The 22,276-nt window shown below is 38.7% G+C and overlaps 1 protein-coding gene and 1 non-coding gene across 2 annotated transcripts in view; both read right to left on the bottom strand.

Moving 5' to 3' along the window:
- Nucleotides 1–22,276, bottom strand: part of LOC133242540 (RNA polymerase II elongation factor ELL2-like) — a 143,257-nt gene that overhangs the window by 52,120 nt on the left and 68,861 nt on the right. The window lies entirely within an intron of this gene.
- Nucleotides 5,553–5,625, bottom strand: TRNAC-ACA (transfer RNA cysteine (anticodon ACA)). Its single transcript has one exon. It is a non-coding gene; the product is annotated as a tRNA-Cys (tRNA).

Here is a 22,276-nt window from a genome sequence, read left to right as displayed (position 1 = left end):
CAGCCATCTAAGAGGGGTGGAGGAGCCAGCTGGAATGGAAGCAGGAGCAGTAGTGGCAGGAAAGATAAAGCTTAAGACCCTGGGAACCAATACACACAAGCTTCCCTCTAGCTCTTTACTGTTAAGTAGATTTCCACTGGAGGCCATCCAGAAAGGATTCCAACCTCTTATGCAGCCCCTTACAGCAGAGAAAAAAACTAATAGTGGGGGTGGGGGAGACTGGGGGAAGTGTGGAAACACCAGACAAGGAGTCAAGAGTACAGAGGGAAATTCTGCTTCCCTTAGAGAGCTTTGGCCAATTCACTCCACCTCCCTTTGCTTTACTTTTCCTCATAGATTACAATAGTTAATAAGGTAGATTCTAAAGCCAGATTTTACCAGTTCAGAGCCCAGCCTTGACATTTGTCAGCTGTGCATCCTACAGCTAATAGTTAGCACCTTTCTAAAATGATATAATAATCATGCCTCAATTTAAACTCCCAAGTTGTCGCTAAGTCGCTTCAGTCACATCTGACTCTTTGCTCCGAGTTGTTACGAGGATTCAGTTAGTGACTATAAAGTAGTGAGTGCTACAGAATCATTTGTTGAATTATATAATACTGGGGACATTTGCCAGAGGACATCATCTAGAACTTTCTATTCTCTCATCATGAGACAAAGCCATGAAATTCTGAAAAACAGAGCATGAAAGAGCTGTCTGCATTGGGAGAGGGGAAGGACCAGGGTGAAACCCTTTTCAAGATAGTAGATGAAAGATACTTTGCAGGGCATTTTGGAAGAGATTGACGTATTTTACATTCTTTGCAATTCTCTGAAAGCCCAGACATGAAAACTGTGAGCAATTCTGAGCAATAATTGTTAACAGCCACAATACAAAGATGCAACCATTTCTTTGTGAGATGAAATACGGGTATTACAGAGGAAGTTTACCTAATTCAAAGTTATTTCCAGACACAAAAATTCTGCCTAAGTTATGCAATCAATCACCATATGGAGTTCTATATTCACAATATGAGTTCAATTATTCACAGTTTCTAACTTACTTGATTTGGGGCCATATATTTTAAGGTTTCTGAAACCTAAAATTTAATATGACAGTTTCTCTTTTCTAAGTATCCAATATTAAGTCATCTTACAATTTTAAAATATTACAATTGATGGCACCTTGAAAGAGAGATACCAAAGAATCTCTCATTCACCAATGGCTCTGTGTTGCAGAATTTCTATTTCTTACTGGTGTAACTTAAAAGACTGGGTCTCCCTTCACCTTATCAGCCTCTATTTACATAGAAGCTTTACCCAAGATGAGGTGGGCCGAGTACTGTTGTTGTTTAGTCTCTAAGTCATGTCCAACTCTTTTGCAACCACATGGACTTTAGCCCACCAGGCTCCTCTGTCCTTGGAATTCTCCAGGCAAGAACACTGGAGTGGGTTGCCATTTCCTTCTCCAGAGGATCTTCCTGACCCAGGGATCAAACCCACATCTCCTGCACTGGCAGGCAGCTTTCTTTACCACTGAGCCACCAGGGAAGCCCAGGCCAAGTGTACTTGGACCCAATAGCCCCAGCTACGTCTTGCTCATAGGGTGAAGGTTCCAAATCAGAATAGCAAGGTGAAATGACCAGGGGCTAACCATCACAGCTCAGTTCCCCCATTCAAAGACCAAGAGGATACTTCAGGAGAAGCAAGTCACTGTCCTTGCCCGCCCCCTCTCTGGTGCAGTGGTACCGAGGCTCTGCTCAGGTGGAGAAGCAGGACATAAGAGCAGAGATATCCATAGCTCTTCCTAAGCAAACTGACTTTATTTTGCATACAACATAGGAAAGTTCATAGATAAGGGAATTAAGGAAAACAATGGAAGTCTAGGTTGTAACCAACAAATGAAACAGTAGATTCCACCTAGAATTTTAAGGGAGAACAACAGAAAAAGGAACCAAGAAGAGCCCTTCTGAAGTCACAGAAAGGCTCAAAGATTGGAAACTCCGAGTGTTTCAATCATGATTTGGCTGTCCCTAAAAGGTAGGCCAAGTTTATGATGTTTTCCAGCTATATTGAGATGTAATTGACATACACCATTGGGTAAGTTTAAGGTATACAACTTCATGATTTGGTTTACATGTGTACTGCAAAATGATTACCACAATAATGTTAGTTAACACATCCATTATCTTACTAAGTAACTGTTGTTTATGTATCTAGTGAGAAAGTTTAAGATTTACTCAGCAGCTTTTGAGTATACAGTACAGTATTGTTAACTGTAATCACCATACTGTACATAAGATCCCCAAAGTTATTCATAACTGAAAGTTTGTATCCTTTGAGCAATATATCTTCATTTCCCCTATCCCAGAGATCCTGACAACCACCAATCTACTGTTTCTATGAGTTCAGATTTTTAGATTCCACTCATAAGTGAAATCATACAGTATTTATTTTTCTCTGTTAGGCTTATGTCACTTAGTATAACACTTTCAAGTTTTATTCATGTTATAGGAAATGTCAGGATTTCCTTCTTTTATGGCTGAAAGATATTCCATTATATGTGTGTGTTTGTGTGTGTGTGTGTATACACACACAACATTTTCTTTATGCATCCATCTACTTTGGCCACCTCATGCGAAGAGTCGACTCGTTGGAAAAGACTCTGATGCTGGGAGGGATTGAGGGCAATAGAAGAAGGGGACAACAGAGGATGAGATGGCTGGATGGCATCACTGACTCGATGGACGTGAGTCTCAGTGAACTCTGGGAGTTGGTGATGGACAGGGAGGCCTGGCGTGCTGCGATTCATGGGGTCGCAAAGAGTCGGGCACGACTGAGTGACTGATCTGATCTGATCTGATCCATTGACAGATACTTACATAGTTTCCATTTCTTGGCTGTTGTTATTATCACTGCAATGAACATAGAATTGAAGATAACCCTTCAAGATAGTATTTTCTTTTCCTTCCAGTATACACCCAGAAGTGGGATTTCTGGATCATACAGTAGTTTTATCGTTAATTTTTGAGGCTCCTCCATATTGCTTTATTTGTAGTAACTGTACAAATTTACATTCCCACTTTTCTCCTCATCCTCAACTACACTTGTTATTTCTTGACTTTTTGATGATAGCCAATCTAACAGATGTGAGGTGATATCTCATTGTGGTTTTGATTTACATTTCCCTGAGATTAGTGATGTTAGGCACCTTTTTTAATACACCTACTAACCATTAGTATGTCTTGTTTGGGAAAATGTCTGTTCAAATCTTTGCCTATTTTAAAATCAGATTATTTGTCTCACTGTTATTGGATTGTATTGGTTCCTCATATAATTTGGATATTAACCCCTTCTCAGATATGTGGCTTGCAAACATTTTCTCCCATTTGGTAGGTTGCCCTTTCAATTTTTTTGGTTGTTTCCTTTGCTGTGCAGAAGCTTTTTATAGTTTTATGTAATCCCACTTTTTGTTTACTGCTTTTATTGCTTGTAGTTTGGGTGTCATATCCAAAAAATCATTGCCAACGCTGATGCTAAGAAGCCTTTTCTTGTTTCCTTCCAGGAGTTTTATGGTTTCAGATTTTACATGTCTTTAATCCACTTAGAGTTAATTTTTGTATGTTGTGTAAGATATCAGTCCAATTTCATCCTTTTCCATATAATTTCCCTGTTGAGTATTCTTGGCTTTCTTGTCAAATGTTAGTTGATGGTATATGTGTGGATTTACTTCTGTACTCTAAATTCTGTTGCATTGGTCTGGGTGTCTGTTTTATGCCAGTACCATACTGGCTTTTTATTACTATACCTTTGTTATGTAGTTTGAAAACAGAAAATGTAATGCCTTCAGCTGTATTTTTTCTTACAATTACTTCTGGATATTTGGGGACTTTTGTGATTCATAAAATTTTTAGGATTGATGTATCTATTTCTGTGGAAAATGTCATTGGAATTTTGATAGGGATTGCATTGAATCTATAGATGTCTTTGGATAGTGTGGACATTTTAATAATAATATTATTATTCTGATGTATGTACATAGAACATTTTTCCATGGACTTGTCTCTTCAACAATTTCTTTCATCAGTGTGTTATAACTTGAGGTGTACAGACTTTTTAGCTCATTGTTTACATTTATTTTTAAGTATTTAATTGCTAGATGCTCTTATAAATATGACTTTTCTTATTTCTCTTTCAGATAGTTGTTTGTGTAGAGAAATAAACTGGCTTTTTAAAAAAATCTTTTGGCATGTGTCTGTTTCATAAGTACCATCAAATACTAGAAATACAAGGAAACATCCTCAACTTGTTAAGACTAGTTATAAAAACACACAGCTAGCATATTTGTTTTATACGTGGGTAAAGGATAGCCTCTGTATATTTGCCTTTTGTTCTTTAGTTTTTCATAGCAGGTTAGGAAGCCCACTGGTACCAAACTCAAATTTTTACACATGCAATTGCTTTAAATATAACTTTAAAAGGAAGATTTTTAGCTATTTAGAGCCTTTCTGCTTTTCATATTCTGCAAAACTGCACCCAATATCTGCTGGTCATAAGTAAAATAAACCCTGTGTCTATTAATATACCACAACCACTACTAGCCTTTGGAACTCTCTGACACAGAATCCCGTGCTACTGAGTAACATCACCTAAACACATAAGCCCCCTCTCCAAGTACCCTCTTGCAAGAGAATCCTTTGCCCTCTCTTCTTCTGGGTGGTGAACAAGCCCTCCTGTCTCTGGACAGTCTCCTGCTCTAAGGAATTTCCCCTCTCATGCAATTCTGTCTAAACTTTGCCCAATAAAACTTATTGAGCAATACTGCCACCTCATTGTCACGTTTTTTTTTTTTTCCTTTGATTAAGTCCCAAAATAAGTCCCAAATAAATAAGTCACCATACGCTTGGGCTCCCCTGGTGGCTCAGACGGTAAAGCGTCTGCCTGCAATTGGGGAGACCTGGGTTTGATTCCTGGGTCAGGAAGATCCTCTGGAGAAGGAAATGGCAATCCACTCCAGCACTTTTGCCTGGAAAATCCCATGGATGGAGGAGCCTGATAGGCTACAGTCCATGGGTCGCAAAGAGTCGGACAGGACTGAGCGACTTCACTTTCACTTTCACTTTCACCATATACTTACTGGTAAAAGATTGAACACATTTTCCATAACATCAGGCCTAAGAAAAGGCAATACATCTTGCCACTTGTATTCATTTGCTTGGTCTCCCACAACAAAGTATCATGGACAGGACAACTTAAACAACATAAACTGTGAGAAATCACAGTTCTGGAAAATAGAAGTCTGAGATCAAGGAAACAGTTGCATTGGTTTTTCTGAGGGCCATGGGGGAAAGATCTATTCCAGGCCTCTCTCCTTGGCTTGTGGATGGCCATCTTCTCTGTGTCTTCACCTATTCCTCCCTCTGTGTCCAACTTCCCTCTTCTTGTAGGAACATCAGCTCAGTTGTGTCCGACTCTTTGAGACCCCATGGACTGTAGCCTACCAGGGTCCTCCATCCATGGGATTTTCCAGGCAAGAATACTGGAGTGGATTGCCATTTCCTTCTCCAGGAGATCTTCCTGACCCAGGGATTGAACCTGGATCTCCTGCATTGTAGGCAGACGCTTTACCGTCTGAGCCACCAGGGAAGATATATTGGGTTAGGGTCCATCCTAATGACTTCATTTTAATTTAATTACCTCTGTGAAAAGGCTGTCTCCAAATATGGTTACATTCTGAGGTACTGAAGTTTAGAATTTCAACATATGAATTTAAAAAACACTTGATCCTTGAAAGAAAAGCTATGAATAACCTAGACAGCATATTAAAAATCAGAGACATCACTTTTCCAACAAAGTTCTGTATAGTCAAAGCTATGGTTTTTCCAGTAGTCATGTATGGATGTAAGAGTTGGACCATAATGAAGGCTGAGAGCTGAAAGAATTGATGCTTTGAAATTGTGGTGCTGGAGAAGACTCTTGAGTGTCCCTTGGACAGCAAGGAGACAAAAACAGTCAATCCTAAAGGAAATCAACCCTGAATATTCACTGGAAAGACATGCTGAAGCTGAAGCTCCAATACCTTGATCAGAAAGTTCTTTGATGCAAAGAACAGACTCATTGGAAAAAAACCCTGATGCTGGGAAAGATTGAAGGCAAGAGGAGAAGGGGGCAACAGAGAATGAGATGGTTAGACAGCATCACTGACTCAGTGGATATGAATTTGAGCAAACTCCAAGAGATAGTGAAGGACCGGGAAGCCTGGCATTCTGCAGTCCATAGAGTTGCAGAGTCGAATGTGACTTAGTGACTGAACAACAACAATATTCATATTCTAGCCCTTCTACAAGGAACCCAGAACAGCTAAAACAAACTTTAAAAGGATGAACAAAGAGTGTTCATACCTCCTAATTCAAAACTTACTACAAAATGACAGTACTAAAGCAAGAGAGTTTGGCAGTGGCATAAGGGTAAACATTTAGATCCATGGCATTGACTTGAGAGTCCACAAATATATTGTTACATTTTTATGTATTTATGACAAGATTTCCTAAACCATGCCATGGGAAAAGAGCAGTCTTAAAAAAAAAATAGGTGAGTTTACATAAAAATCAACACTTTCATTTTCACTTGAAAAATTAGAAGTTATCACAGCACTGGATCTGGATTTTTGCTCAAGGGCGGGGAAGAAAGATGAGTAGATGTGACTCTCTTTAAACAATGTCTGATCACTTGCCAAACTCACATTCCATTGTAAGTCATTCATTTGATCTGTCTGATTTCTCATCTGGGAAGTGGTTAAATGCTGAGGAGTGTGTTAAAATCTCCAAACTACAAAGTGTATCTAAGTAAGTTTCAGTACTATCAAGGTGTATTGTTACTTAGAAAACTTCCTAATACAGGAGCTAGAAAAGTTCTTATTGATTGTGTATCTACCTAGGACCTCTCTCAACTTACCTTTCTAATTGTATAGTAACTAGCCTGACTTCTGGTATTAAGTCAGATGACCTCCACTTTTAATCAAGTTGTACCTGATATCTGAAAATAAGGACTTCTAGTAACTGTACTGATCATTTTTCAAACTTGAAAAATTAAGGAAATATTTATATATTTATTGAGCCAAATTTTCATACACATTTCTTCAGTCAGGCAAACCTTTTCACCAATATAGACATAGTATTGCTATAATATTTGCTGATATGACATTAAAGAAAATTGCACTAGTATTCACATGGGAACAATAATCTATCTCCTTTACATTAAGGACAAATTTTTTTTTATTCAGACAGAATAGCATTACACACTTTAGTAGAATAGAAATTACAGTGATTTATACTATATTGTGTGCCGGTTTTTAAAAATGCAATAAGATGATTTTAATAATTAATTACACAACAGGAACTAATTGCCTGTCAGAGGGTGATATGTAGTGGGAGTACTAGAAGGGAAAAAAGTGAATACTATATTACTATCATAAACATTCACTCAATGCTCCTACACAGAAACACACATACACACACACACACACACACACACACACAATCAAGAAAGGAAGGAAGGAATATAAAAATATTTTCAATGCAAATATGCAGATAGTGACTTAAAAAGCAAAAATAAATATATATATATATATTAGATAACAGTAACAACTATATTACCTAGAAAAGAGAATTCAAAACCTGTTTCTTATTACCATCCAAACAATATAATTAACCATTAAATATACTACTGATATTTCACACTGTAAATTTATTTTCTATGTTACTAACTGCACGTTCCTACATATAACAAAACTACCAGTATGAAAAACTGACAATGGGTTCTCCCTTAAGTTTCTCTCGAAATAAGCTTAGACAACATGAATATAATAATTCCTGGGGAAAATGCACTGCTTCTGTGGAAGTATATGTGCAAATACAGTTTTTTTTTTTTGAAATATGTTTTAAAAAGCAGAAGTCACTAAGTAATATTATTTCTTAAACTTACTGTGCAATATCTTTTGCTTCCCAGAAAATTATAGGTATTGACATTCAACCAAGATGAGTACACTAACAAGTTGTTTATCTTGATCAAAAGTCACAATAATGTAAAACAAACGTTCTACAAAATATAAAATGAGTGTTCCTAGGAATTATTTTATACATTGGAATCCAATGAGTTTACGAAGGAAACAAAACAAAGAACAATGGAGACAAAGGTCAACAAAAAATATAGACTGTTCCAAAGACCATTTACTTGAATTTACTTAATTTAGTTGAAATTGCTTACTATATTTATTCAACTCACTTCTGAGTGGTCTCAAAACTTGGTAGGAAGGGATGAATTAATTCCTAAAATGTAATTTATGAGTTAAAAATGACAATGTAAGGATTTACATTAATCAAAATAAGTAGTTCAAAAAGGTATGGCAAAAACCATCATAACATTGTAAATTATTCTCCAATTAAAATAAATTAATTTAAATAAAAAAGGAAGTATGATAACTTGCTGTCCAAAAAAGAATATATCAGGTTCAGAGGGAATCCTTGGGAGAAAATTAGAGGAACCAAAGTGATAAGATTATGAAACAGATCAGAGCATAAACTCTTGAGAAAAGAAGAGCAATATTGATTGGGTACTGTGTCAGGAGGGAGTTAGACTGAAGGGAGAGCATTGCCAGTTGCAGCAAAATGCACTACAAGTAGATGCCATCCATTTTCCCCAAATCAAGAACCGTACTGTTGGAAGTCACAGCCAGACAGATTTTAAGCCAATTTAAAGGAAGATTTTCTAAGACGCTTTTAACTGGTCACCTTGCCTCTGACATTAACTTACTGCCATCCATCCTTTGCAAAGAATCCAGAATTATCTGAGACATAGCTTCAGCCATGTCATTCTGCATGAGGTAAAGAATGAGCTATAATGTTACTAAATATCAATATGAAAATATAATTAGCAAGGAAATAAAAGATGTTAGAAAAATTCACACTTTGCCCTCTCCCTCCCAGTAGCGGACTCTGTTCTTAAGGATTTAAATGTCATTGCTTCTGCATAATTGCTTTTCTTTGTTCATTTTGTGCCATAATTAGAATATCTATTTAGGTTTCATCTGTGGCCGTGCTTAGAGTCTGTTAACCATAAGAAAAGAGCATACAACCTGGGGTCCTGGTTTGGATTATCAACAATGGACATAGTAGGATATTCCAGAATTTTATTTAACTGTGTTGTCATTGTTCAGTCAGACACGTTAACCCATCCCCTTCCCTGCACATCACTAAAATCTTATCATGAGAATGATAAAGTCAAGGAGAGAAATTGAGGGGAAGTTACTGTAATTTGGAAATTATGACATTTTGGGGAACACCTCCTTTCTCTGAACAGAGGGTATAATTTGACTACCATGTGGCAGGAAACAAATGAACAATAAAAACTTTTAAAATTTTGCTGGTAAAATTATTTTTCACTTTTAGGTTATACTAGTAATCAAGAAATCCATGAACACATGAGAGATGAGCTTTCATCTCATAATGATTCCCCTGACTTTGGAACTGTGTCCAAAGTACTTAACAGTATATTCCAGGCTCTCTAGAATCTGGGCTCCTTAGCTCCATATGTTCATTTATGAAACCCTGAACTCTAGGCCTCTACCTGCATTGTTTCCTTTATGGGAAATATCATCCTACTCCTGTGCCCACACTATCTATCTAGTCATTTTTCACAAGTGAATTGTCTCCTCTTTAATGAAGTCTTTCATAATCCAACTTCCCCCTTTAGAGAACTATACCCTGTATATGTTCTTTAAAACCTACAGTATTTCCAGGCACTTACCTATCCATATTTGTTTCCATCGACTAGAGTCAAGTCATCGAGGGCAAAGATTTTGCCATTAGAATGCTGTTTTTCTCATTAGTGCTTAGTATTGAGTTCAGTTCAGTTCAGTCACTCAGTCATGTCCAACTCTTTGTGACCCCATGGACTCCGGTGCTCCAGGCTTCCCTGTCCATCACCAGCTCCCAGAGCTTACTCAAACTCATGTCCATCATGTTGGTGATGCCACCCAACCTCTTATCCTCTGTCATCCCCTTCTCCTCAAAAATTTACCTGTTATATGACAGTTTAAAAACCAAAATTATGAACTAATATTTTTCCTTTTCAGTAAGAATAATTGATATACCAGTGTGATAAAATATTTGAATTGTGTGTTCAATGAATACACGATATCTGTATGTTGGGGGCTTTAATATAGATCAAAATGGAGAACATTTCAAGTATCCTTTAAAGCTCTTCTAGTGTTTCAACAAGTCAATACTCTCTCAAAGTTTAAAACTATATCCTCTGACCTCTAATACAGGACCATAAATTAATTCCACATTTTCTTGAATTTCATGTAAACAACATGTGTCCTTATCATCACATCTCTGTCACTCAGCATGTCTGGGAAATTAACCAATATTGTTGCCTGTCATCAATTATAAAAATACACAAATATAGGGAAATGTATTTATCTTTTCCACTGTTGATGGACTAATAGTTGTTTCCAGATTTAAGCTATTATGTATACATCTGGAGAACACTCGTGTACAAGTGTTTTGGCAGATAAGCTGTCATTTTGTTTGATTATATACCTAGGAAGAAAATTGCTAGGTCACAGCATATACATATGTTTAGCTTCAGTAGACACTGTCAAACATATTTCCAGTGAGACTGAACCAATTCATACACTCACCAGCAGTATCTGAGTATTTAGTTGCTCTGCACCCTTGCCACACTTCATGTTGTGAAGTCCTTTTCATTTAGCCATTCAGATGAGGATTTATTGTTATCATGTGTCTTTACTTTGCAATTACATGATGATTAACAATACTGAACAACTCTTCATATACTTATTCAACATTTATCACCTTCCACAAAGGTCCTGAGTTTATCTTTCTTTTTTTCCAGCTCTATTGATATATAACTGACACAGAACATTGTGTATGTTTAAAGTGAAGAGGAACTAAAAAGCCTCTTGATGAATGTGGAAGTAGAGAGTGAAAAAGTTGGCTTAAAGCTCAACATTCAGAAAATGAAGATCATGGCATCCAGTCCCATCACTTCATGGGAAATAGATGGGGAAACAGTGTCAGACTTTATTTTTGGGGGCTCCAAAATCACTGCAGATGGTGACTGCAGCCATGAAATTAAAAGACGCTTACTCCTTGGAAGGAAAGTTAGGTCCAACCTAGATAGCATATTCAAAAGCAGAGACGTTACTTTGCCAACAAAGGTCCGTCTAGTCAAGGCTATGGTTTTTCCTGTTGTCATGTATGGATGTGAGAGTTGGACTGTGAAGAAGGATGAGCATCAAATAATTGATGCTTTTGAACTGTGGTGTTGGAGAAGACTCTTGAGAATCCCTTGGACTGCAAGATCTAACCAGTCCATTCTGAAGGAGATCAGCCCTGGGATTTCTTTGGAAGGAATGATGCTAAGGCTGAAACTCCAGTACTTTGGCCACCTCATGCGAAGAGTTGACTCACTGGAAAAGACTCTGATGCTGGGGGGGATTTGGGGCAGGAGGAGTAGGGGACGACAGAGGATGAGATGGCTGGATGGCATCACTGACTCGATGGACATGAGTCTGAGTGAAATCCGGGAGTTGGTGATGGACAGGGAGGCCTGGTGTGCTGCAATTCATGGGATCGCAAAGAGTTAGACGCAACTGAGAGACTGAACTGAACTGAAAGTGTACATTATGAGGTAGTCATATGCTTTATCTCATAAAGTGTACAGTGTGATGATGTAAAACACATAAATATTATGAAATGCTTACCACAAAAACATTAGTTAACAATCCTCACCTCACATAATTACCATCATTAGAGAAATGCAAATCAAAACTAAATTGAGGTATCACATCAGCCAGAATGGCCATCATCAAAATGTTGACAAATAACAAATGCTGGATAGAATGTGAAGAAAAGGGAACCCTACTACACTATTTGTGGGAATGTAAATCGGTACAGTCACTAGGACGAACAGTGTGGAGATTCCTCAAAAAACTAAAAATACAGTTGCTGTATGATCATGCAATCACACTCCTGGGCATATACCCAAAGAAAATTATAATTCAAAAAGATACATGCACCCCAGTGTTCATTGAAACATTATTTACAGTAGCCAGAAGCTACCTAAATATCCATCAACAGATGAATGGATAAAGATGTGATACATATATAGAATGGAATATTACTCAGCCATAAAAATAATGAAATAATGCCATTTGAAGCAACATGAATGGACCTAGATGATCATACTAAGTGAGGTAAGAAAGAGCAAGACAAGCATATGATATCACTTATATGTGGAATCTAAAATAAATGTGACAACAATGAACATATCTATGAAATAGTAATAGACTTGGAGACATAGAGAACAGACTTCTGGTTGCCAAAGGGGAGAGAAAGGGGGATGGGGAAGTGAAGGATTGAGTCTGGGATTAGCAGATGCAAACTATTCTATGTAGGATGCATAATCAAAAAGGACCTACCATATAGCACAAGGAAATACATCCAGTATCCTGAGATAAATCATAATGAAAAAGAATATGAAAAAACAATATATGTGTATATAACTAAATCACTTGGCTGGACAGTAGAGATTCACATATTATAAATCAACTATACTGCAATAAACTAAAAAGAAGAACATAGGCCCTAGATGTTATAATGAGACAATAAGTCTCCTTATTCTTTAAGTCTCTTTGACTTGGATATTCTATTATTTGTAGCCAAACCACCTTGATGTACTTAGCTTGCAGAAAATTCTAAGTTTAGGATTTTCATGTGAATGTTCTACTAAAACTAACAAAGTCTGGATACTTAAAGTTCATTCTTAAGACTAACAACAGAATGCCTCCCAAAAAACATCTAGATACTTGCTGTGTAAGCATCCTTGATATTGAATTTCCTCTAGTAAAAACCTAAGCAGTTAAATTTTAACTGACTGTAGAAAAGATAACTTTCAATCATTGTTTTGGATACAAGGTAAAGTCTTTAAAATGTTAGTTGCTTTTTTTTTATTATACTGAACTCATGACATGAAATTAGATATGAATATAGTAATCAGAATATGATGGTTTACTGTAGTACCTTAGACTGATTTTCATGCCTTGCTACATTGATAATCTAGCTCAAAACTCTGTTTTACACAGAAAATTAAACAAAACAAGGCTGACCTAAATTTTAAAATGCAGAGACAAGATAATTTGTGATCTCCTGAAATATCCCACTCTAGAATCATTAACATGCAATAAACTTTTGAGTTTAGAATCATTAACTAAAGTAAAATAAAATAAAACACTTTGTTTCTTTGCTTCAAGTGCAAAACAAAGCAGTTCTTGACTTTCCCAAGGGAATAAATCCATTTAAGAAGTGCAGACAATATTGTAAAGTTAAAAAATAAAATACAATAAAAAATTAATTTAAAAAAATAAATAAATTTTTTAAAAATTTAAAAAAAAGAAATGCAGAAGGAGCTTCTAAGCTGTGTTCATTTCAGTTTAGTCACTCAGTAGTGTCCAACTTTGCAACCCCATGGATTGCAGCACGCCAGGCCTCCCTCTCCATTGCCAACTCCTGTAGTTTACTCAAACTCATGTTCATTGAGTCAGTGATGCCATCCAATGATCTAGCCCTCTGTCACCCCCTTCTCCTCCTACCTTCAGTCTTTCCCAGCATCAGGATCTTTTCCAGGGAGTCATTTCTTCACATCAGGTGGCCAAAGAATTGGAGTTTCAGCCTCAGCATCAGTCCTTCCAATGAATATTCAGGACTGATTTTCTTTAAGATGGACTGGTTGGATCTCCTTGCAGTCCAAGGGACTCCCAAGAGATTTCTCCAACACCACAGTTCAAAAACATCAATTCTTAGGTGCTCAGCTTTCTTTAGTCCAACTCTCACATCCATACATGACTACTAGAAAAACCATAGATTTGAGTAGATGGACTTTTGTTGGCAAAGTAATGTGTGTGTTTTTTAATATGTTGTCTAGGTGGTCATAACTTTTCTTCCAAAGAGCAAGCATCTTTTGATTTCATGGCTGCAGAAACCATCTGCAGTGATTTTGGAGCCCCCCAAAATAAAGCTTGTCACTGTTTCCACTGTTTCCCCATCTATTTGCATGAAGTGATGGGACCAGATGCCATGATCTTAGTTTTATGAATGTTGAGTTTTAGCCAACTTTTTCACTCTCCTCTTTCACTTTCATCAAGAGGCTCTTCTGTTCCTCCTCACTTTCTCCCATAAGGGTGGTGTCATCTCCATAATGTGAGGTTATTGATATATCTCCCGGCAATCTTGATTCCAGCTTGTGCTTCATCCAGCCCAAAATCTAGCATGATGTACTCTGCATATAGTAGGAAAGTCAAGAAAGTAGGAAGTCAAGAAACACCTGGAGTAACCGGCAAATTTGGCCTTGGAGTACAGAATGAAGCAGGGCAAAGGCTAATAGAGTTCTGCCAAGAGAATGCAATGGTCATGGCAAACACCCTCTTCCAACAACACAACAAAAGACTCTACATGTGGACATCACCAGATGGTTAACCCAGAAATCAGATTAATTATATTCTTTGCAGCCAAAGATGGAGAAGCTCTATACAGTCAGCAAAAACAAGACCAGGAGCTGACTGTGGCTCAGATCATGAACTCATTTCCAAATTCAGACTTTCATTGAAGAAAGTAGGGAAAACCACTGTACCATTCAAGGATGACCTAAATCAAATCCCTAGTGATTACACAGTAGAAGTGTGAAATAGATTTAAGAGACTATATCTGATAGACAGAGTGCCTGATGAACAATGGACAGAGGTTCATGACACTGTACAGGAGACAGGGAGCAAGACCATTCCCAAGAAAAAGGAAAGCAAAAAAGCCAAATGGCTGTCTGAGGAGGCCTTACAAATAGCTGTGAAAAGAAGAGAAGCAAAAAACAAAGGAGAAAAGGAAAGATATACCCATTTGATTGCAGAGTTCCAAACAATAGCAAGGAGAGATAAGAAAGCCTTCCTCAGTGATCAGTGCAAAGAAATGGAGGAAAACAATAGAATAGGGAAGACTAGAGATCTCTTCAAGAAAATTAGAGATACCAAGGGAATATTTCATGCAAAGATGGGCACATTAAAGGACAGAAATGGTATGGACCTAACAGAAGCAGAAGATATTAAGAAGAGGTGGCAAGAATACACAGAAGAACTGTACAAAAAGATCTTAATGACCCAGATAGTCACGATGGTGTGATCACTCACCTAGAGCCAGACATCCTGGGATGTGAAGTCAAGTGGGCCTTAGGAAGCATCACTACAAAGAAAGCAAATGGAGGTGATGGAATTGCAGTTGAGCTATTTCAAATCCTGAAAGATGATGCTGTAAAAGTGCTACAGTCAATATGCCAGCAAATTTGGAAAACTCAGCAGTGGCCACAGGACTGGAAAAGGTCAGTTTTCATTCCAATCCCAAAGAAAGGCAATGCCAAAGATTGTTCAAACTACCACAAAATCACATTCATCTCACATGCTAGTAAAGTAATGTTCAAAATTCTCCAAGCCAGGCTTCAGCAATACGTGAACCATGAATTTCCAGATGTTCAAGCTGGATTTAGAAAAGACAGAGGAACAAGAGATAAAATTGCCAACATCTGCTGGATCATCAAAAATGCATGAGAGTTCCAGAAAAACATCTATTTCCACTTTATTGACTATGCCAAAGCCTTTCACTGTGTTGATCAAAACAAACTGTGGAAAATTCTGAAAGAGATGGGAATGCCAGACCACCAGACCTGCCTCTTGAGAAATCTGTATGCAGGTCAGGAAGCAACAGTTAGAACTGGACATAGAACAACATGCTGGTTCCAAATAGGAAAAGGAGTACATCAAGGCTGTATACTGTCACCGTGCTTACTTAACTTATATGCAGAGAACATAATGAAAAATGCTGGGCTGTATGAAACACAAACTGGAATCAAGATTGCTGGGAGAAATATCAATAACTTCAGATATGCAGATGCCACCACCCTTATGGCAGAAACTGAAGAAGAACTAAAGGGCTTCTTGATGAAATTGAAAGAGGAGAGTGAAAAAATTGGCTTAAAGCTCAACATTCAGAAAACAAAGTTCATGGCATCTAGTCTCATCACTTCATGGCAGATAGATGGAGAAACACTGGAAACAGTGGCAGCCTTTATTTTGGGGGGCTCCAAAATCACTCCAGATGGTGACTGCCGCCATGAAATAAAAAGACACTTACTTCTTGGAGAAAAGTTATGACCATCCTAGACAGCATATTAAAAAGCAGAGACATTACTTTGCCAACAAAGATATATCTAGTCAAGGCTGTGGTTTTTCCAGTAGTCATGTATGGATGTGAGAGTTGGACTGTGAAGAAAGCTGAGCGCCAAAGAATCAATGCTTTTGAACTGTGGTATTGTGAAGACTCTTGAGAGTCCTGTGGGCAGCAAGGAGATCCAAACTGTCTATCCTAAAGGCCATCAGTCCTGAATGTTCATTGGAAGGCTTGATATTGAAGCTGAAACTCCAATATTTTGGCCACCTGCTGCGAAGAGCTGACTCATTTGAAAAGACCCTGATGCTGGGAAAGATTGAAGGCGAGAGGAGAAGGGGACAACAGAGGATGAGATGGTTGGATGGCATCACTGATTCAATGGACATGTGTCTGAGTAAAGTCTGGAAATTGGTCATGGACAGCAGGCCTGGCATGCTACAGTCCATAGGGTCACAAAGAGTTGGACACGACTGAGCATCTGAACTGAAATGAACTTTGAATGTAAGTTAAATAAGGCCAATGACAATATACAGCCTTGACATATTCCTTTCCCAATTTGGAACCAGTCTGTCATTCCATGTCTGGTTCTAACTGTTGCATCTTGAGCTGCATACTGAATTCTCAGGAGGCAGGTCAGGTGGTCTGGTATTCCCATCTCTTTCAGAATTTTTCAAAGTTTGTTGTGATCCACAGTGTCAAAAGCTTTAACATAGGCATTATAGCAAATGTATTTCTGAAACTCTCTTGCTTTTTTGATGATCCAACGCATGTTGGCAATCTGATCTCTGGTTCCTCTGGCTTTTCTAAATGCAGCTTGAACACCTTGAAGTTCAGTTCACGTACTGTTTAAGCCTCATTTGGAGAATTTTGAACATTACTTTTCTAGCATGTGAGATCAGTGCAATTGTGTGGTAGCTTGAACATTCCTTGGCATTGCCTTTCTTTGGGATTGGAATGAAAACTCACTTTGTCCAGTCCTGTGGACACTGCTAGCTTTCCAAATTTGCTGGCATATTGAGTGCAGCACTTTCACAGCATCATCTTCTAGAATTTTAAATAGCTCAGCTTGAATTCTATCACTTCTTCTAGCTTTGTGTGTAGTGATACTTCCTAAGGCCCACTTGAGCTCTCATTCCAGGATGTCTGGCTCTAGGTGAGTGATAACACCATCATGGTTGTCTGGGTCATTAAGATCTTTTTTGTGTAATTCTGCTAAGTATTCCTGCCACCTTTTCTTAATATCTTTTGCTTCTGTTAGGTGTATACCATTTCTGTTCTTTATTGTGCCCATCTTTGCATGAAATGTTCCCATGGTATCTCTAAGTTTCTTGAAGTGATTTCTAGTCTTTCCCATTCTATTTTCCTCTATTTCGTTGCATTGATCACTGAGGAAGGCTTTTTAAAAATCTCTCAATGCTATTCTTTGGAACTCTGCATTCAGATGGGTATATCTTTCCTCTTCTCCCTTGTCTTTCACTTCCCTTCTTTTCTCAAATGTTTGAAAGACCTCCTTAGACAACCATTTTGCCGTTTAGGATTTTTTTTCTTGGGGATGGTCTTGATCATTGCCTCCTGTACAACATCACAAACCCCTCTCTATGGTTCTCCAGGCACTCTCTGATCTAATCCCTTGAATCTATTTGTCACTTTCACTGTATAGTAGTAAGGGATTTGATTTAGGTCATACCTGAATGGTCTAGTGGTTTTCCCTACTTTCTTCAATTTAAGTCTGAATTTGGCAATAAGGAGTTCATGATCTGAGCTACAGTCAGCTCCCGGTCTTGTTTTTGCTAACTGTATAGAGCCTCTTCATCTTTGGCTGCAAATAATATAATCAATCTAATTTCTGGGTTAACCATCTGGTGATGTCCATGTGTAGAGTCTTCTCTTATGTTTTTGAAACTGTAGAATCTTCTCTTCTGATGTTGGAAGAGGGTGTTGGCTATGACCACTGTGTTCTCTTGGCAAAACTCTGTTAGCATTTGCCATGCTTCATTTTGTACTCCAAGGCCAAATTTGCCTGTTACTCCAGGTATCTTTTGACCTCCTACTTTTTCATTCTAGTCCCCTTTGATGAAAAGGACATATTTTTTTGTTGTCATTAGTTCTAGAAGGTTTTGTAGTTCTTCATAGAACCTTTCAACCTCAGCTTCTCCACCATTAGTGATTGGGGCATAGACTTAGATTACTGTGATACTGAATGGCTTGCCTTGGAAATGAACAGAGATCATCTGTCATTTTTGAGATAGTACCCAAGTACTGCGTTTCAGACTCTGTTGTTGACTATGAGGGCTACTCATTTTCTTCTAAGGCATTCTTGCCCATGGTAGTAGATATAATGGTCATCTGAATTAAATCTGCCCATTCTGGTCCATTTTCATTCACTGATTCCTAAAATGTCGATGTTCACTCTTGCCATCTCCTATTTGACCACTTCTAATTTACTTTGATTCATGGACCTAACATTCCAGGTTCCTAAAGGAATATTGTTGTTCATAGCATCAGACTTTACTTACATCACCAGTCACATCTACAACTGGGCATTGTTTTTGCTGTGGCTCCATCTCTTCATTCTTTCTGCAGTTATTTCTCCACTCTTCACCAGTAGCATATTATCCCCTACAAACCTAGGGAGTTCATTTTTCAGTGTCGTACCTTTTTGCCTTTTCATACTGTTCATGGGGTTCTCAAGGTAAGAATACTGAAGTGGTTTGCCATTCCCTTCTCCAGTGGACCACGTTTGATCAAAACTCTCCACCATGACCTATCCATCTTGGGTGGCCCTACATGGCATGACTTATGGTTTCATTCAGTTAGACAAGGCTGTGGTCTATGTGATCAGTTTGATTAGTTTTCTGTGACTGTGGTTTTCATTCTGTCTGCCCTCTGATGAATAAGGATAAGAGGCTTATGGAAGCTTCCTAATGGGAGAGATGGACTGTGGGGGAAACTGGTCTTGTTCTGATGGGCAGGGCCATGCTTAGTAAATCTTTAATCAAATTTTCTGTTGATGGGTGGGGTGGTGTTCCCTCCCTGCTGTTTGGCTTGAGGCCAAACTGTTCACCACAGGAGACTCCTGGACACTCACAGTCGCTTGTGACTTGTGGCTCCATCTCTTCATTCTTTCTGCAGTTATTTCTCCACTCATCACCAGTAGCATATTGGCACCTACAAACCTGGGGAGTTCATCTTTCAGTGTCATACAGTCACTTGTGGGTACACTCCTTCTTTCTCCTGGGTCCTGGTGCACACAAGGTTTTGTTGTGCCCTCCAAGAGTCTGTTTCCCCCATCCTGTGGAAGTTCTGTAATCAAATTCCACTAGCCTCCAAAGTGAAATTCCCTGGGGGTTCTCAGCCCTTTTGCCATATCCCCAGGTTGGGAAATCTGTTATGGATCCTAGAACTTTCTATCAGTCGGAGAATTTCTTTGGTGCAATTGCTCATGTATGGATATGAGCATTGGACTATAAAGAAAGCAGATCACCAGAGAACTGATGCTTTTTAACTGTGGTGTTGGAGAAAACTCTTGAGAGTTCCTTGGACTGCAAGGAGATCAAACCAGTCAATCCTAAAGGAAATTAGTCCTGAATATTCATTGGAAGGACTGATGGTGAAGCTGAAATTCCAATACTTTGGCCACCTGATGTGAAGAACTGACTCACTGGAAAAGATCTTGATGCCGGGAAAGATTGAAGGCAGAAGGAGAAGGGAATGACTGAGGATGAGACAGTTGTATGGCATCACTGACTCAATGGACATGAGTTTGAGCAAGCTCTGGGAGTTGGTGTGGACAGGGAAGCCTGGCATGCTATAGTCCATAGGGTCTCAAAGAGTCGGACATGACTGAGTGACTGAACTGAAATTGTTCTAGAATTTGTGGGTCATTGGCTTGGCAGCTCTATTGTGGGGCTAATGGCAACCTCCTCCAAGAGGGCTTATACAACACGACACGTGTCCCAGGTTTGCTGCAGTGAGAGCCCCTGTCCCCACAGCAGGCCACTGCTGACCCGTGCCTCCACAAGAGACACTCAAACACTCTAAGGCAGGTCTGGGTCAGTCTCTGTGGAGCCTCAGGTTCCTGGTGCACACATGGTTTTGTTTGAGCCCTCCGAGCATCTCTGGTGGGCATGGGGTTTGATTCTAAATGTAATTTCGCACCTCTTACCATCTTGTTGCAGCTTCTCCTTTGCCCTTGGACAAGTATAAACAGTATGTAGGCATAAAATAGTAGATCTAAGCTGTGCTAACTCTGGCTATGTACAGTGATGTCAGTGTAAGTACTCTGTTTTAGTACTGAGTGAAGCTAACAGAAGCATAAGTAATGGGATCTATTGTCTGATCAATCTCCCATATTATCTAGGCCTAACAGGTAGCTTAGATGCTAAAGAATCTGTGTGCAATGCAGGAGATGATTCCATCCCTGAGTCGGGAAGATTCCTTGAAGAAGGGAATGGCTACCCACTCCAGTATTATTGTCTGGAGAATTCCATGGTCAGAGGAGCCTGGCGGGTTACAGTCCATGTGATTGCAAAGAGTTGGACACGACTGAGCAACTAACACTTTCACTTTTCAAAATACATAGGGTAGCTTTTCTGGAGCTGCTCCTGAAAGTTCTCCATGTTTCTCTTACCTCTGTTTTATCATGTGATGACAGTAGGCAGCTAAGAGGATGCCAGAACAATAGTAAGAAGTTTGACCAAGTAATGAAACCACCAGAACCTAAATCATAACACATGAGTCAAGGTAGAGAGCAAATGACCACTTATAAAGGCCAGAAAAAATGGAAAATAATGTAGGCTATCTTTTCTGCTTCAATAGATGAAATCATAACAGAGAAAACTTAAATCATGAAAGTATTCCACTTCTCAGAAACAGGAGTTATTTCAATAGAAATCATTTAAAATATTACTTTCTTTTCATTTTCACATACAAACACATTCAGATCAGATCAGTCGCTCAGTCGTGTCCAACTCTTTGCGACCCCCATGAATCGCAGCACGCCAGGCCTCCCTGTCCATCACCAACTTCCAGAGTTCACTGAGACTCACGTCCATTGAGTCAGTGATGCCATCCAGCCATCTCATCCTCTGTCGTCCCCTTCTCCTCCTGCCCCCAATCCCTCCCAGCATCAGAGTCTTTTCCAATGAGTCAACTCTTCGCATGAGGTGGCTGAAGTACTGGAGTTTCAGCTTTAGCATCATTCCTTCCAAAGAAATCCCAGGGCTGACACATTGAGGGCCTACTATCATCTTAACTGCTTATGTTAACTTGTATATAAATATAAAGTTACAGTTATCCCAGTGAAAGCCATGTGTTGGGTACTCACAGGAATATTAGGAAGTATCAAGCAGGATTCCTGCTCTGAGGATCTACTATTCCTACACTGGGAATGAGACATATGCATTGCAGCTGTAAGTAACAATAAACATCAACTTCAAAATTTTTCCTCAAGAGCAGAATGGCAATGATTACTTCAGAAGAAAGAGAGAGCAAGAAGAAAGGGAGCTTATGATGGTCTGGTGAAAATGCAGGAGGCTTGATGTAGGGAATGGAAGTGAAGCTGACCCTTTGAATTGGTAGTACTGAGATAATTATAGAGGGAGATAAGTATTTGTGGTCAGATGAATAGCATAGAGAAATGTAAATAGGAAGATACAAATATCATTGGAAGGACTGATACTGAAAGTGAAGCTCCAATACTTTGGTCAACTGATGCAAAGAGCTGACTCATTGGAAAAGATTTTGATGCTGACAAATATTGAAGGCAAAAGAAGGGGGCAGCAGAGGATGAGATGGTTAGATAGGATCACTGACTCAGTGGACATGAATTTGAGCAAACTCTGAGGGATAGTGGAAGACAGAGGAACCTGGTATGATATAGTCCATGGTATTTCAAAGAACTGGACATGACTTCGCAACTGAACAACAACAACAATAAATAGCATGTGTTTAAGGACCCTGTAGTAGGAATTTAGGTAGTGAATAGAGGAAGAGAAGATTGGGAA

The sequence above is a fragment of the Bos javanicus genome, chromosome X (assembly GCF_032452875.1).
Source record: "Bos javanicus breed banteng chromosome X, ARS-OSU_banteng_1.0, whole genome shotgun sequence".
In the NCBI taxonomy this organism is placed as follows: domain Eukaryota; kingdom Metazoa; phylum Chordata; class Mammalia; order Artiodactyla; family Bovidae; genus Bos; species Bos javanicus.
The sequence above is the reverse complement of the archived record's forward strand: the minus strand, read 5'-3'. Positions and strand labels throughout refer to the sequence as shown.